The 17,982-nt window shown below is 40.2% G+C and overlaps 1 long non-coding RNA gene and 1 pseudogene across 1 annotated transcript; both read right to left on the reverse strand.

Moving 5' to 3' along the window:
• Positions 1-1,688: 1,688 nt before the first annotated feature.
• On the reverse strand, positions 1,689-11,206 carry LOC118239081. The gene is made up of 3 exons (XR_004770564.1): positions 11,197-11,206; positions 10,663-10,664; positions 1,689-1,858 (listed from the first exon to the last, which is right to left on the reverse strand). It is a non-coding gene; the product is annotated as an uncharacterized LOC118239081 (long non-coding RNA).
• LOC100761621 lies at positions 1,877-2,892 on the reverse strand (annotated as a pseudogene).
• Positions 11,207-17,982: the final 6,776 nt, after the last annotated feature.

Below are 17,982 nucleotides of genomic sequence, written 5' to 3' on the forward strand. Positions count from 1 at the left end.
GGGAATGGCTGTGTGGAATCTGAAACTCTAGATATTTTGTTAAGAGTCGGCTGGTTCTTTGCAACATCACACAGGTTCCCGATTATATTGGACTAAGCACAAGAGTAAGTAATAAGCACGGACTGAATCAGACTTTAAAAATATAGCTTGGGGCTGGCAGTTGACAGCTGAACCTCCATTCTCTGCAGGTGAATGGGGCTCTGAAATTGTGGCCTGGGAACAAGACAAGCAAGGAGGCAATACTGTCAGACAACAGCAGCCCTGGCATCCCAGAGGCATCTGTTTGGCACTGTAAAAGCAATGCCAAAATAAGACTGCAGTTGGCTACAGACAGGCTGCTAGAGGTTAGAGGTCTAGCCCCTCAAGGAAAGGTACCAACTTCCATCTCACAATTTCAGTAACAAAAACTTATCAGGTTGCAGCCAAGATAAAACTAGCCTCTTTTAACTTCCCCCAATCTCTTCCACCCTTAACTGCAAAGGGCTTACAAGCAGAAGATCTGGGACCTTAGCATATGCTAAACCAGTCTCTAGTGTTCTAATTAGTGAACTGAAGGGGCTTGAAGGATGACTGGGATCAGGGGATTAAAAGGAAAGAACGTTAAAGGACTGCTTTTCACTTTCAGCCACCCTGAGGCCAGAAAGCATATTAGGAAAAATAAATTGAAAGAAAAGGGGCTCCAATATGACATGTCTCACAGCAGTGTTATCCTTAGGAAAATTGTAGAGGCCTTTGAAGAGAAAGTGAACATGGCATAAGGTGGTAAAATGCTCGGCTAAGACCTTAGTGGAGTCATACCTGGATCTCTTCCTCCAACCCCACTCCCCATTGGTGGACTTGTAATCACCTCTTTTCCAGTCCATCCTGGATATAGCTGGAAAATTCATCTTCTTGAGTTTTACTTTAATCACAGACCCACCTACTCTAAGGAAAAGTTAAATGTATAGGTCTTACAACTTCCATAAATCAAACTTTGTGTATCAAATTACCCTTCCTCCTCAGCATAAAACACTGCTCCCACTGGAGAATTCACTTACTTATAGACTACATCGTGTAAAGCCCTAGCCAGAGCAGAAATAACATGCTTTGGTGCCCAATAGATTTGTTCTTAGTGTCAGCCTTGCACTGAACTAGCACATCTTTCCATGGCTAAATTTTCTCAGCCACTTGTATAAAACAAAGATGACACCAAATCCCATAGTACCCGTCATAACTGCATCGTGCTCCATGGCATCGTAAACTGTCCTGAGCTTTTGGGTGGCAATATCATTAAGTAGATCCATAGAAGACACAATCCTCAACAGACTCAAAGGCCCCAGAGAAAATACTGCTATGTAAATGTCACTGCATTGGATCCATGATTATACAGGTTATAGTTTCTTCCTAAATTTGACTTCCGAGGCATGACAGTGAATTGCTTACAGCTTTCTTTGTTTTTTTTGTTTTGTTTTGTTTTGTTTTTGTTTTTGTTTTTGTTTTTTACCTTCTTTGTCTTTTTACAGGAGATAACTTTTACATGCTTATTCTTTAAAGCCATGATAGATTCTGTGACGGCCTTGCAGGAAGCTGTCTGGCACACATTTGCTAAGTGTGGCCTTCCATGTTTCTGTGCCTATTTTACTCTAAACGCTGAACTTCCATGTGTTTGCTCTGGTTTCTTCAAAGAACAGGAGTACATTTTCATCTTTTTTTTTTTGATGGGTACAGTGAACTTTATTGATGGTATTCAAGAGAGTAGGGCTCCCTAAGCCCCTCCTTATTCTGGGGGTCTGGGATGGAAACTGTGAGGGAGATGATCAGTGTGGGGGTTGTTGGACAGGGACTGCTCAGCAGCCAGGGCCTCTCTCTTGCTCGAGTCCTTGCTGGGGGTGGATGGTCCAGGGTGGGCTTCTTACTCCTTAGAGACCATGTAGACCATGAGGTCCACCACCCTGTTACTGTAGCCGAATTCATTGTCATACCAGGAAATGAGCTTTACAAAGTTGTCATTGAGAGCAATGCCAGCCCCAGCATCAAAGGTGGAAGAGTGGGAGTCACTGTTGAAGTCGCAGGAGACAACCTGGTCCTCGGTGTAGCCCAGGATGCCCTTCAGTGGGCCCTCGGATGCCTGCTTCACCACCTTCTTGATGTCCTCATACTTGGCAGGTTTCTCCAGGTACATGTCAGATCCACAACGGACACGTTGGAGGTAGGAACACAGAAGGCCATGCCAGTCAGCTTCCCGTTCAGCTCTGGGATGACTTTGCCCACAGCCTTGGCAGCGCCAGTGGATGCAGGGATGATGTTCTGGCCAGCCCTACGGCCATCACGCCACAGCTTCCCGGAGGGGCCATCCACAGTCTTCTGGGTGGCAGTGATGGCATGGACCGTGGTCATGAGTCCTTCCACAATGCCAAAGTTGTCATGGATGACCTTGGCCAGGGGGGCTAAGCAGTTGGTGGTGCAGGACGCATTGCTGACAATCTTGAGAGAGTTGTCGTACTTGTCATGGTTCACACCCATCACAAACATGGGGGCATCAGCAGAAGGGGCAGAGATGATGACGCTCTTGGCCCCACCCTTCAAGTGAGCCCCAGCCTTCTCCATGGTGGTGAAGACGCCAGTAGACTCCACAACATTCTCGGCGCCAGCATCACCCCATTTGAAGTTGGCAGGATCTCGCTCCTGGAAGATGGTGGTAGCCTTCCCATTGATGACAAGCTTCCCATTCTCAGCCTTGACTGTGCCTTTGAACTTGCCATGGGTAGAGTCATACTGGAACATGTAGACCATGTAGTTGAGGTCAATGAAGGGGTCATTGATGGCAACAATGTCCACTTTGCCAGAATGGAAGGCAACCCTGGTAACCAGGCGTCCAATACGGCCAAATCTGGTCACGCCGACCTTCACCATTGCGTTTCCGGAACGAGGCTGGCTCTGAACGAAAAGATGTGGCTGTCTCTAGAACAGGGAGGAGCAGAGAGCCCAATTTCATCTTTTAAAAGGTGGTTTAAAATGAAAACGGATCTGAAATGAAAATTAGCTGGTGTTCATCATCTTGATATCCAAATTCAAATGTATACTCTTTGAAGCTTCAATACATGGCAAAGATCTTTTGGATATAATATATAAAGAGAAGAAAAGCCAGAACAAAATTGAGGATTGGAACAAGAGACTATCTGAAGGAAACAGATGACTGACAAGGGAAAATGGCAGATTTAGTCTATTGAAAACTCTCCGTATATGCTGTAAGCAACAAGAGAACAAACAATGAAGAAATTTTCATTAATATACTTTATCAGAGGCAGAGCTGAATAATCCCAAATGAGATCTACTCCTTGTTCTGTGTGTGGCATAGAATAGTGAATGCCTGCCACAAAAGAACCAAGAAAATAATCATTTCTAAAAAGAACAGTTTTAGGGGGAAAGAAAGGAAATTTTTGCCGTTATGAAACCAAAAGTTTGCTTTATGCAGTTGCTGTCCAAGTGGCAAAGGTCAACAAAAAAGGCCTCATTCAATTCTGTATTCTTCCTTTTTTTTTAGTTTGCCAACTGATCCAGTCCAGAGAAAGGGTTAGGGTATTTCTGACCCCAGACTTCACTGCAATGTCTACATGAGTTTGTCTTAAACCAACGCTGTGTGGAGCTATTGCTTTAGAAGAGTTGGATGGTCAAGGTCAGAAACAACAGTGTGACTCAGACTCCGTGTTGAAAAAGAAGCTTCACTGCATCTCATAGACAGAAATTGAACAAAGCCATGAAAGGCTCAAAATTCCAAAGAGAAACAGCTTCAGTGATTGGAATCATTCATTTACTAAGACCTAGTGAAACAAGAGTACTTTAGAAGATTTCCCAATAAGCTTTAGAGACCCAAATTCAATAGACTGATGTGGGAGCCTAGGGAAAGACTCCAAATATCTTAACCACTTACAGTGTTTGTGCAAATGCTATTTATTCACCTGCTTTCACTGTCACAGTGTCACTGTGTCACACCCTGACCCTGGATGCTCTATACAATTGTTATATATGAGAAGTGCAGACCTTCTTTTAAACCTTTGCTTTATTTCACGGTTAGGGCTTTAGATTTCAACCCTAGAAAGATTTCATTTTTCTGAGGTCATAGAGATATGCTCTTGTAGTTTCTTCTACACTCTTTATGTCTTTAGCCCTTACATTGAGGTTCATATGTCTGAAGTCAATTTATATGGGTAAGGAGCAAGATTTCTTTCCCCCATGTATTTAGCCCAGTTGTCCAAGTACAATTTGTGGGAAAGATGTTCCCATTCTCATCCAATTACTTTGGCATATTTGTTGAAAATCAATTGAACAAATATATGTGGGCTTATTTCTAGACTCCATTTTGCTCTGATGATATATGGTTCTATTAAGATGCCAGTACCACACTGTCTTGATTACAGTAAGATTTATAGCAATCTACTCTTACATTTAGTAGGTAACTTGATACGGAGGGCAAAGACACAATCTCTAAGGCCACATTTGGCATTATTTAGTGAAGAAATTTTTAGTAACTCATTCTACTTTTCCATACCTTCATTGTGGGTAAAAGGAATATTTAATGAATCAAATCAAATGAGGGAAGTGAAATGAAGAAACAATAATTATCATAAGTCTATAAGTAATAGAAAACAAATATAAATTAGCCAGCTCCATTCAACATAATATAAATTTCCAGAAACATTCATACAAGTCTAGAGTCTCTATTTTCTTTGTATAAGGATAAGATTCACATGTGATGTGAAGATGGCAGCCAAAGCTCAGGTACTAAAAATATTTTCAAAGTTTAATATAAACAGGATTCAAATATACTTTAACAATGGCATTCTGAATTATGGTAAACCTGTTTAATTCTGCATGGTTGTAAACCCCAGCTTTAATTCTATGTTTTATCACAGCATAGTTGACTTTCATTTTTAATGTGATTTTTCTTTAGAAATTCAGCACAGGGAAGGACAGGGTCTTGATGTGTTCTGCTATGTCTCTCTCACCCCTACCATGGTACCTTTATACTTTCCTAATCCTGTGATTTCTCCATCTTGCACACTCACATCTGAAGATTTGGAGTTATGAGCCTCCAATGAGAGATAACATTTGATTTTTGTCTCTCTGTGTCTAAATTACCTCACTCAGCATCATGTTTTGAAGTTACATCCATTTACTTGTAAATTTTATGGGTTTATTTTTCTTTACAACTGGATAATATTCCATTGTGTATATTACCACATTTTCATGATACATTCATCTGCTGAAGGACATTTAGGTTGTATTTCTATTTCCTAGGTATAGTGAAGTAAGGTGTTGAGTCCATTGGGTTTATGCCAGAGAGGGGTATAGCTGGGTCATAAGGTAGGTGTACTTTTAGCTTTTTTGAGTTTTGCCATACTGGTTTCTAGAGTGGCTGTACCACTTTGCACTTCCCACCAACAGTGAATGAGGGCTTCCTTTTTCTCACATCTTTTCCAGTACTTTTTATCAGGTGCTTTTGTTGATCTTAGCCATTCTAACTTCTGTGAAATTAAATCTCAAAGTTGTTTTGATTTGAATTTTCCTAATTGCTAAGGGTGATGAACATATTTTAGGTATTTTGCTGTTGTGGCATATTTATTTTTATTTTATTTCCTTTCACTGAAAACAGATTTTTTTCTCATACACTATATGCTGATCACCAGGCAGTAGTAGCACACACCTTTAATCTCAGCACTCAGGAGGCAGATGCAGGCAAATGGATGGAACTAGAAAATAAAACATCCTGAGTGAGATAACCCAGTCACAAAAAGACAAAAATGGTATGTACTAAGTCATATAAGGATTTTAGATCTAGAGCAATGAAGTAGCAGCCTACAATCCACAAAGCCAGAGAACCTAGGAAACAAAGAGGACCCTAAGAGAGAACTTTGAGTCTTTAAAGAAAGAAATTAAAGAAGATACCAGAAAATGGAAAGATCCCCATGTTCTTGGATAAATAGGACCAACATAGGAAAAATGGCAAACTTGCCAAAAGCAATCTACTGATTCAATGCAATCCCCATCAAAATCCCAGCACAATTCTTCACAGAAGTTGAAAGAACAATACTCAAATTTATATGGAAAAGCAAAAGACCCAGGATAGCCAAAACAACACAGTACAATAAAGGAACTTCTGGATGCATCATCATCCCTGATTTCAAACTCTATTGTAGAACTATAGTCCTGAAATCAGCTTGGTATTGGCACAAAAATAGACAGGTAGACCAATGTAATTGAATTAAAAACCCTGATAGTAACCCAAACACCTACGAACACCTGATTTTTGACAAAGAAGCTAAAATTATACAATGGAAAAAAAGAAACCATCTTCAACAAATGGTACTGACATAACTGAATGCGGACTTGTAGAAGACTGCAGATAGATCCATATCTATTGCCATGCACAAAACTTAAGTCCAAATGGATCAAAGACCTCAACATAAATCCAGCCACACTGAACCTCTTAGAAGCAGAAGGTAGGTGGTACCCTTAAATGAATTGGTACAGGAGACTGCTTCCTGAACATAACACCAATAGCACAGACTCTGAGATCTACAATTAATAAACAGGACCTCTTGAAACTGAGAAGCTTCTGTAAGACAAAGGACATAGTCAACAAGACAAAACGGCAGCCCACAGAATGGGAAAAAATATTCACCAACCCCACATCTGACAGAGGGTTGATTTCCAAAATATACAAAGAACTCAAGAATCTAGTCACCAAAACACCAACTAATCCAATTAAAAAGTGGGGTACAGAACTAAATAAAGAACTCTCAATAGAGGAATCTAAAATGGCTGAAAGACACATTAGAAAGTGCTCAACAACCTTAGCCATCAGGGAAATACAAATCTAAACGACTCTGAGATACCATCTGACTCCTGTCAGAAAGGCTAAAATCAAAAACACCATTGACAGTTTATGCTGGAGAGGATGTGGAGAAAGGGGATTACTCCTCCACTGCTGGTGGGAGTGCCAACTCATCCAGCCATTTGGAAATCAGTTTGGTGATTCCTCAGGAAAATGGGAATCAGTCTACCACAAGATACAGAAATTCCACTCTTAGGCATATACCCAAAAGATGCACATTCACACAACAAGGACATCACTCAACAGTGTTCACAGCAGCACTATTTGTAATAGCCAGAACCTGGAAGCAACCTAGATGCCCCTCAACTGAAGAATGCATAGAGAATGTACACAATGGAGTACTACTCAACAGAAAAAAAAATGGAATCTTGAAATTCGCAGACAAATGGATAGAACTAAAAGATTAATTTTTTTAAAAGCCCTATCATGACAAGGAACCTCCAAAGATGCCACTTAGATTGTTTTTGTTGGCTGTCTACTGGTGAGCATGTAGCCTAACCTTAGGAGTACTTTGTTTCTCCAGTGGGACTCCATTGGAGGAAACTAAATTGTTGGTTGGAGACTGCTTCTGGATTAGGGATAGGGACATATGTACACTTCTGCTTTCAGCTCTTGGACCCTATCTGGTGCATATCTGTACAATCTGTGAAGGCTGCCCCAGCCTCTGTGAGTTCATATGTGAGTTGGTCCTGTAGATTTAGAGGGTCTGTTTCCATGGTATCCTCCACCCCACCCCTGGCTCTTACATTATTTTACCTCCTCTTCTTGTGAGTTCCTTGAGAGCTGAAGGATTTGGAAGAGACATCCCATACAGGGTTGAATGCCCCAATGTCTCTCACTCTCTGCATAGTGTCTGGCTGTGGGTCTCTGAATTTGTCCCCATCTGCTGCTGGAGTAAGCTCCTCTGATGATGACTGAGCAAGGCACTTATCTGCTCCCTGGCTGGAGTAGAGGTGTTTCTTAGCCATTTTTATTTCATCTATTGAAAATTCCTAGCCCATTTCCAAAATTGGGTCATTTGCTTTCTTGACTGTGATTTTGGCACTTTTTGTATGCTCTAGATAATATTCCTCTGTCAGATGTCTAGCTGACAAAGACTCTGAGCACTCTGTGGGCTTCTTCTCCACTTCAACATTTCCTTCGCTATTCAAAAACATTTTAGTTTTGTGAGGTCTCACTCATCAATTGTTGGTCTTAATTCCTAAACAAACAGAGTCTTATTCAGAAACTCTAATTTCTTAACCCTGTGTCTTATAGGATTCTGTATGTTTCTTTGTTGCAGTTTAGCATTTCACATTACAAACTCAGGTCTTTTATCCACTTGGATATAATCTTGGTGTATGATATAGATATGGGTCTAATTTCATACTTCTGCATGTGGACACTCAGTTTTCCCAGCACAATTTATTCAAGATGCTGTAAATTTCTCCAGTGTATGCTTTTGGCTTCTCTGTCAAATATTAAACAGCTGTAATTACACATACCTATGTCTGAGCCCTCTATTTTATCCCACTGGTCAGTCTCTGTTTTTGTTTTTATGCCACAACCATAAAGCTCCATCATACATCTAGAAATCGGGAAAGGCAATCTCTGTAGTATTCTTTCTTCTCGGGATTTCTGTGGGGCATTTTCTTGACTGCCAATTGATGAAGGAGGGCCCCATCCACTGTGGGTGGTACCATTCTTAGGCAGGGAGGCCTGAATGTATAAAAAGGCAGCTGAGCCTGAGCTAATGAGTGAGCCTGTAAACAAAATTCTTACATACTTTTTGCTTCATTTCTTGCTGCCAGGCTCGTGCCCTGGCTTCCCTTGATGATGGACTGTAATCCATAAGCCAAATAAATGCTTTCTTTCCCAGATTGCTTTGAACCATGGTCTTTATCACAGTAACAGAAAAAGCAAACTAGAATACCTTAGCTTTTAAATACTGGCTCCTCGTGGAACCATGGTACCCACAAACAGCCCTAAAACTAACAAATGGCCACCTCAGCCTGTAAGCCCCAGTCTCCCAGATAGGCCACACCAAGACCCTCCTGTAATTTATTAACCTGTAAAATAAGAGGAAGTGAATGAGGCATGAATATTAAAATACTTGACTGTCAACCTAAATGAACTAGTCTGGAATGTGCAATGCAATCATGCAATAGAGAGCTCTAAGGATTGTAACAATTTAGACCCAGTCTACCCATAAAGTGTCTATTCAATTCTAGCTGGCTGCTGGTTCCCACATCGTCTCATTCTTCCCAAGAGCTCACACATCTCAATTTACATGTGAAATTTAAATATTAAATTCCAATATTTAACAATATTAAATAATCTTACAGACCAAACAAAATACAGAGCTAGTAGGGGGAGATGCTCCTGCAGATAGGCCCCTGCCACATGTCTTTATTGTGTGGCACTGACTTTAGTCTTGCTTTCTGTTTGGATGGCTGAGGGGAATCCATGAGCACCATGAATTCTTTCCCAGGGTACTTCCATGTGACTGGGTTTTCTGACCTCTAGATCCTTCTCAGGCACAAGCAATAATTGTCTAGCTACAAACTTAATTTTTCTCCAGAGCAATCTTTCATAAGAGCAACTTTCCTAGTTACTTTTCTACAACTGTGATAAAACACCATGACTAAAAACAACTTGGGGAAGGAAATGATTCATTTCCATTTATTCCTACAGTCCTTCATCCAGGGAAATCAGGGCAAGAGCTCAAGGCAGGGACCTGGGGGCAGGAACAGCAGCAGAGGCCTTAGAAGAACACTGTGTACTGGCTTGTTCCTCCTGACTTGCTCAACCTGCTTTCTTTTACAACCCAGGACCACTTTTCCAGGGATGGCACCACCCACAGTGGGCTGTTCCCTCCCAGATCAGTCATCAAGGCAACACTTTTACAGTCCTGCCTACAAGCAAGGCATTTCCTCCATGAAGATTGCTTCTTCCCAGATGTATCTACATTTGTATCAAATTGGCAAAAACATCCAGACAGGAAGCATCCGAATTTCAGGATTAGTTGCTATTTGCACATAAGGAAATTCCCTAAGTCATCAAGTACCAATTCCTTCCCTCTTTAAGTTATCTTCCATCAACACGTCTCTTGCCTCACATTTCACCATAATCAGCAAAATAAGACTGCACAGTACCTTAAAGTCATTTTCTTATAAATCTAAAATCAATATCCAACATGACTGACTCCAAGTTCTGCTTCCTACATAACTGCATGACACAAACCCAACAAATTTGGGGCCACAATATAAAAATAAAAGTTTCCTTTCTCCTAAAGTTCCTTCATGTTCCTCATTTGTTTCCAAATTGTTGCCCAGGGTGTCTCTGATGCCCATGTTTTTGTCAATAGTCTTTTGAGCAGAAGTGTAAACACCATACATTGTAATAAAATACAGCATTCTCTCTGCCCGTGTTTTCTTGCCTTCTGTTCCATCACTTAGTGAAGTCATTGACGTTTGTAATATTAACAGTCTACTGGAAGCAATACAGGCATTTTTTCTCAGGTCCTCAAAATTCTTCCCCTTTCTGCCTCCTGCCCAATCCCAAAGCTGTGCCACATTTATTTATTTGATAACTACCTTTCTAAGTACCCAGACCTCTATCATGCAGCATTAAGTTAGAGGAAAAGAGCCAGTGAGAGAGCTGGATCTAAGATTTGGGGACTTGCACCATAAATTCTGATGTTTGTAGAGGAAGCTGTCAGAAACTGTGGCTTGTTCAGAACAGGGTGAAACTGATGTTGGAACGATCCAGTAAAACTTCTATTGTAAAACTCCAGCTCAGTTCCTAACAGCTTCCCATGACTTGTTTACTCAGAAATTTAAAACTCGGCCCTTTTCTGCAACCACCTGAATATGGCTCTTAGGATGTTTAATTCTGATGGGCTCTTCTTGACAGAGACCTCTGAGTAGATTGGTATGTATATTTCCTAGAACTATTAACTGAGGGAGACAAATGGTTGTGAAACAGATCTAGTTGAATCCAGGTCTGTCTTAGAGTTAATGCGACCCCTTGACAAAAGCCATATCTCTGAAGTGTAGATCGCTTATACCACCCCTTAAAGCAGGGTGTATACTCCATTAGTGACCATGGGATGATTTCCAAAATCATCAGAATGAATCCAGGTGACAGGGATGGAATGTCCTGTAATTGACAAAGTATCCACCCAGCTTAGTTTCTCTATTAAGGACCAACTCCAAAAAGGAAGAAACTTCCCAAGAAAGTGAGGTTTTAAAGATTAATCATTGGAAAATTTCACTAATGACTCGTCATTAGAGATAAATCATTCATGATCTCCTTCCCGACAACGATGGATAAACGGATACATCGGAACAGAAAGCTCTGAACAAAAGCTGAGACTCCAGCTGCACAGAACTGGGCCCCAGGACTTCCTGGGAGAATAACGCATTTGCACTCCCAAAGGAGCCGCAGTGCTTCACAACGCGGTTTTTCTAGTGCCATCTAGTGGAAGTTAAAATTATTGCATAGTAGTCCGGGTGCGTGGGTTCTACTCCTTGGCTCTACCAATCTCAAGCCAAAATGGGAATTCCAAATTTGAAGTTCTAGACGTTTGCTCAGCAGCAAGTGACGCCAAATATGTTTTCCATTAAATTTAACTGTAAGTGTAAGAGGTATAAAAAGGAATAACATGACAGTTACCACTAAGTTCTGACATACAGCTAACCATTTTTAAACACCGGAGTTGTGTGTGGATAGAACGTGGGTCCTAATGTGGAGCTGTAGAATTATTCCTTAACAGAGAACAAGACAGAGTGGGGAGAAAATCTTAAACCTGAAAAGAGTAAAGAGGGCAAGAAGGAAAGATGAGCTGGTCGTGTGCCTCAGTGGAGTGTCCCAGTGTCACAGAGGAATGTCCTATTACAGGGATTGGGTACTGCTTCAGAATGAAAGTCAAAGGAGGGCTGTATCACTTGGTAATGGTGTTACACCCCAAGGGCAGTTCATCCAACTCTTGCTGGAACTCTCTTCCCCACCTATTGGTCCCATTGGCCTTCCAAGGAAATTCTTAAATGAAATGAGGAAACAGACAGCATTGACCAAAGAAAATTCTTTGAGGTGTTAATTACCTTCCCTGCACCACAGCCGAACCACCAGCTGTTTGTTGTTTCAGCTCAGGGTTTCTTTTCCCTTGCACCACCTGACTTTGATACTCCAAGTCAATCTAATTCCTTCCTCCTCGATTTCAAATTCTAATATTCTCCATCCCAAAGAATCAACCAGCTTCTATCTGAATGTCCACGACAAATCAGACATCTTTTCCAGAAATTTCTGGAAATTACTCATGCCTATTTGCTACGTACAGAAAACATAGTTGTTCTTCACCGGGGCTGTGCCACTCAGCACAAAGCAGAGAGATGTAGGGGCTGCTGACCTCAGACCAGAATACAATGTTCTCACCTCTTCTATCCAATCTGCATCCCCACCCCTGTTCTCTCACTTTTGACGATGCTTGCTGTAGCCATTAGGATATCAGGATGACACAGCTTCCTGTCTTTCTTTCCTGTGTGCCGAAGTGAGTAATGTCTTGTACCTGGGAGAACAATCAAGAAGGACATAATCGTCATTCAGTGCTGAGAAAAAGTAAGTATATGTCCCCTAGTTCTTTGTAAACATTTATTCCTTGGTGGAAATAAATGCTATCAAGAAAAACCAATGAACCAGACACACAGCAACAACTTCCTTCACCCTTGATGTTGCTTTGGTCCTCTCAGAGGCAAAAACAACATTTTCCTCACAAAGGTGATTTTCTACCCCATGAAGCCCACAGACAACTGAATTGATTTTCAGGCCAAAACAATTTTAGAGTCTATTTATCTTCTCAGGATGTTGTCCGTCACTAGCTCACGCTGTCATCTCTTTGCTGTGGTTTGTTGTAACAGAGAAGATTGTAGGCTTTCATACTTGAAAAATAAATAAATTCTGCTTCCTTTGCTGCATTCACCCTTTGCTCCAGCCTCCGAGACAATGTTGGCATTGAAACAAACACTAGCATGGAGACTTTCCTTGGGGATCTTCCTCTTAGTTTTAGATTCATTTTCTCCATTAATTCAGAAAGAAAAAAGAAGGCTTTCTAATAAAATGTAGTGCTGGTAAGAAGACTAAGAGGAAAACATTGTGAAATCAGCTGCATGCTTTCTTCCCATAAGAATATTGAAAAGGAGGTTTGTATATACTGGTTAAAGAGACCCCTAAGAAACCTCTCACCTTCACCCAGGTGCACACTGCCTAAGTGACTTCTGCGTAAAATATTAAAATGCCATCCTGTGCCTTTCTAAGATATTTTATAGCAATATGTTTAAATGCACTTCTTTGAAATTACTAAATAGTGTGGAGTTTTTGATTGTCAAAAATTTTGACATTTTTCAACTATTTTAGCAAATGTCTACTACAAAACGTTTTAGCAAACATCCTTTAAAATAAAGCATTGTCCCTTTGAGTGAGTAAATGTATGTGATACGCTTAAATAAAAAGAGTGCTGGATTGATGCAATAATGAAGACAGGGAAGAGAATTATATAAATGCCAAGTCCCTAATACACATACATAATACACACACATACACACACATGCATATGTATATACATATACATATACATATGATCTTTTTGGTTTTTGAGACAGAGTTTCTCTGTGTAGCTTGGCTATCCTGGAAGGAACTCACTCTGTAGACCAGGCTGGACTTGAACTCACAAAGATCCCTCCTTTGTCTGCCTCCCAAGTGTGGGAATTAAAAGCATGGGCCACCATGGCACAGCTTAGCTAAATCTTTTGAAGAGCTTAAGGTATAAAACTATTACCACATAGCATAAAAGCACATTGATCTTGATGTTTTAAAACTCTTTCCCAGGACTGATGAGGTGGCACCATGATTAAGACTATAATCTGCTATTACAAAGGACCTAGTTTGATTTCCAGCAGTTCACAACTACCTGCCACTCTAGGTTCACAAGGATCTGATGCCCTCTTCTGGCTTCTATGGTCATTGCACACACATGGTACACACACAGGTAAGTAAGTACGTACATACACATCATTTTTTTAATTCTCCATGATTAAAGTGGTCTCTATGTGCTTTCTTTCTCCACCATACCATCTCCCCTTCATCTTTTCCACATTTTGCCTACTTATTGCTTCCTTCCTATTAACGTGCAGGTGATATAATGATGGGAGAAACCTCTAATCAAACCCTGTCCCATGACCTGAAGTACAGCTAGTATGGCTTCAAGTCTAGATCCCCTTTGCTAAATTCTAGTAAGAGATGAAAGGCATGTCCTAGGCCAAGAGCAGTGTGCAGACTGGTAGCTGATAACCATGGCTTCGACTATAACATTCTTGTCTTGAGTTCTGAAAGGGAAAGTATCAGCTCAGGACTCCCAACACCAACTTTGCAGCACAAAAGAGATTGATATCCCCTAGAGGGAAAGTAGACAGGGAATAAGAGACAGAAACAGGAAATAGAGGATGATGGAGAATAGAAAGAGAACAAGGGAGAGGAGGCAAGGATATTTGTCCTGCAGTGGGGGCGGTGGGGTTGGACAAACAACTATCTCTAGATACAGAGGAGACAGACATGGCCTATAGGAAAATGGTAGTTTATAAAGGTAAAAATTGGAACCTCTGCGTTTGTATTGAGATGAAGTGTTTAATATTAATTGGGCATGTTAATTAGATGAAGCAAAGGAGACTTGATTGCAGGACTTCAATACTTTGACAGCTGGACCTTGATAATTAGCCTCAGGAGGAGGGGGTCAAGTAAAGGAATGGAGTGTGGGGACAGCTTTAGGAACATAACCTAGTGGTTTTTGGCAAGACAGAGGGAATGGGGTAAAGCACAAGATCTGTCAGAGCCATGTGCTTGAGTAGACTAGTGTCCCTTCAAATTCCTCACACTCTGTAGCATTCTTCCCTAACCTCAAGTTTTCTGTACACTTGTCTTCTAAAGAAATCCCAGGGCTCTGCATTAAGAAACAAAGTACTTATTGAATTTCCTATGTGCTATACCTAGGCACATGACACAAGGCTTCCCTTTACCTCCTGTGCTACTGTGTACCTTACAGAGATGCAAGCAGCAAGGTGGAACACACCACATACATTCTCCACCTACTGTGCTTCTGGGAGGCAAAGATGGACACAGTTCATGGACCTAGGAGTCTCTTGTTTGAGGCATACTCATCCCTTTTGATGTTTTTGCTGACTTTCACTTTACTGCCTTTCATGTTGGCAAAGCTCTTGTCATTCGCTATAGCAGTCTGTCTACCTTGTGGATTTTGAAACCCTCTGTGCTTGGAACTCTAGATTATTTGCTGATGTATGAACAAAAGCCCTTTGAATTTGGAAATTCTGTATTCTCTTCTTTTTCAATCTTTAGTTTATATTGCATTGGTTTGGCTTTAGCTGTAGCCTGAAATTGTACTTAAATCCTCTGACCTAAATATCTGCTCAGCAATATTTGAGTAGAGTGTAAAGTTAAGCATTCATTCCATATATTCTAATTTCCATCATGTATTATTGACTAGTGTGCGGTGTTTTTAAACTCAATAAGAGTACACATCATAAAAATGCAAGCTACACTTTGTTGTGTTCCTAAAGTGACTTCAAATCTTTCATCAAAGACATCAAATTTTTCTGTCCTTTAAAATTGTGATGTTGATTAAAATTAAAATGTACAATAGACAACATAAATTTATTTTTCGTTTTGTTTGGATTTGGTTTTTTTTTTTTCAAATCGGGGTTTCTTACATGGCTCTGGATATTCTGCAACTGGCTCTGTAGACCAGGCTGGACTTGAATTCAAAGATGCCTGCACCTGCCTCCTGAGTGCTGTGATTAAAGGCATGCACCACCACTGCTCAGCTCAACTGCTTAATATTAAGACTTCTGTATTGCTACTATATTTAGGATATGATTTTTTGAAAAGCAAGAGTTTTCAATATTTTTATTGTATTTTAACAAACAGATATAAATGTTTTAGTGTAAAAATATAAGAATAATAAAATTATTATACAACATACCATTATAATCAGAATAAATAGAAATATTTCTTAAATTCCTCTGAGAATTTTAAAAGTCCTTGTAGGAGACACCATGAATATTATTATACCAGGAAGAGTCGTGATAAATAGGAATATTGAGATAAGTGCATTTTAAAAGGTTTTCCTAATATACTGACTTGAAAGACTATCTAATATATCTTTTTTTCTATGAAAGCAAAAAGGGGAAACATGAGTACACATTTATAAACAACACATTTGAAAGTAAATTATGATAAACACAAAAAGAAGGAATGGCACTTTAATGTGGAAACCATTAAAATATATATTAAAGCATAGCTTTCTGAGACAATACTTTAATTTGGTCAAAATGGTATTAATTTCAAAAGATGATGGCTTTTAATGCAATATATACACTCCAAAATCTAGATACAAAATCTAAAATAAGAACAGTGAAGTACTCAGTAGCTATCTTCCTATTTTTTTCTGAAGTGAAAATATCTATGTAGTTTCCCAACAGCACTAAAGTAGAAGCCAGTAATCTGGATGAGGCAGGCTAGAAACACTCTCAAGGTAAGGGTAAATTTTACTTCATTACATTAATAGGCACTTGACACATTTAAAGATCTACAATAACAATATTTAAATAGTTTACTCTGGGACATTCATGGGGGAAAATGTTCAAGCCAGGCAAAGCTTTCTGGTTTGTTGTTACTTTTTCCTCATTTTGAAGAACATACTAATAGCTACAGAACGTATTAAATAATCAGAGTCACAATGTGGGACTCACTGGCATAATAATGTCGCAGTGGAAGCTGAGAGTCCTTGGTATGAAGTCCATCAGATATAAGTCTGTGTTTATTTGATTTCCTTGACATTCCCTGATTGTGTCTCTGGTTCAGTACCAGAACCATGCCAGCACGTAATATAGTTCTGCCACTGACTTCATGTCTTTACACAGACATACTCACATATGTAACTTCTATGTCTGCCAGCCAGATCTTTCCTCCATAAGTCATACCTGCACATTCTCTTCTGTGATGCTACTAACCTGCAAAGCAAGAGCACATTTTTTGGACAAATTTAGGAAAACACAGACTTTGTATGCTCCTATAGTAGACACAGTGATAATTCCTTCAGGCTGGGGATCTTGTCTGCGATGGCTAGTTTTATGTCAACTTGACACCCTATAATCATTTTCAAAGAGGAAACTTCAAGTGAGAGAATGTCCCTGCCGTATTGACCCGTGGGCAACAGTGTGGTGCCTTTCTTGATGGATGATTATGTGGGAGTGCCTAGCTCACTGTGGGTGGAGCTACTGGGCTGCTGTTCCTGGTGCTGTGAGTAATCAGACTGAGAAAGCCATGAGAGCAAGCCAGCAAGCTGCAGTCCTTGCAGGCTTTGCCTCTAACTTCTTGCCATGGCTTCCCTGGATGATGGACTACAAGCTGTAAAAGATGAAATAAACACTTTCCTCCTCACGTTGATTTTGTTCATGGTATTTTATCATAGCAATAGAAAAGCCCCAACCAAGACATTCTCCTCTTTTCTGTGCCAGTCAATGTCCTTGGAAATAGTTCCTCTAAATGTTTTCTGAGACAAGTAAAAGAAGACCTATGGACTTCAAATACCTAAAAGCAAAACCTTGACTAAGACAAACCTCTCAGAAAATCATCTGTCCTTGCATTGATATTTATACATCTATGACATTCTCATCACAAACCTTTACATGATAGGCCCTTTCTGTAAATGTCTTGATTAGGTGAGCCTCTTGCTGAACCTCCAAGGGATTATCTTGACTAGGTTAAGTGAAGTGAGAGGATCCACCCTGAAAGTTGGTGATGCCATTCCCTGAGCTGGAGTCCTATTCTGAATAAAAAGGCAAGAGCTGAATGGAGTATTCATCATTCCTTGCTTCCTGATTGTGGATGCAAAGCAAGCAACTGCCTTGAGCTCATGCCACTAAGACTTTCCAGCAATGATGGACTGCAATCTCAAATAAACCCTTTTCCCCTTAAGTTGCTCTTATTGGTGTATTTCAAAGCAATGAGCTAGAAAAGCAGCTAAGACAGAAGAGATGCAAGGAAGAGCTGCTAAAGAG

The sequence above is a fragment of the Cricetulus griseus genome, chromosome 6 (assembly GCF_003668045.3).
Source record: "Cricetulus griseus strain 17A/GY chromosome 6, alternate assembly CriGri-PICRH-1.0, whole genome shotgun sequence".
Taxonomy (NCBI): Eukaryota; Metazoa; Chordata; class Mammalia; order Rodentia; family Cricetidae; genus Cricetulus; species Cricetulus griseus.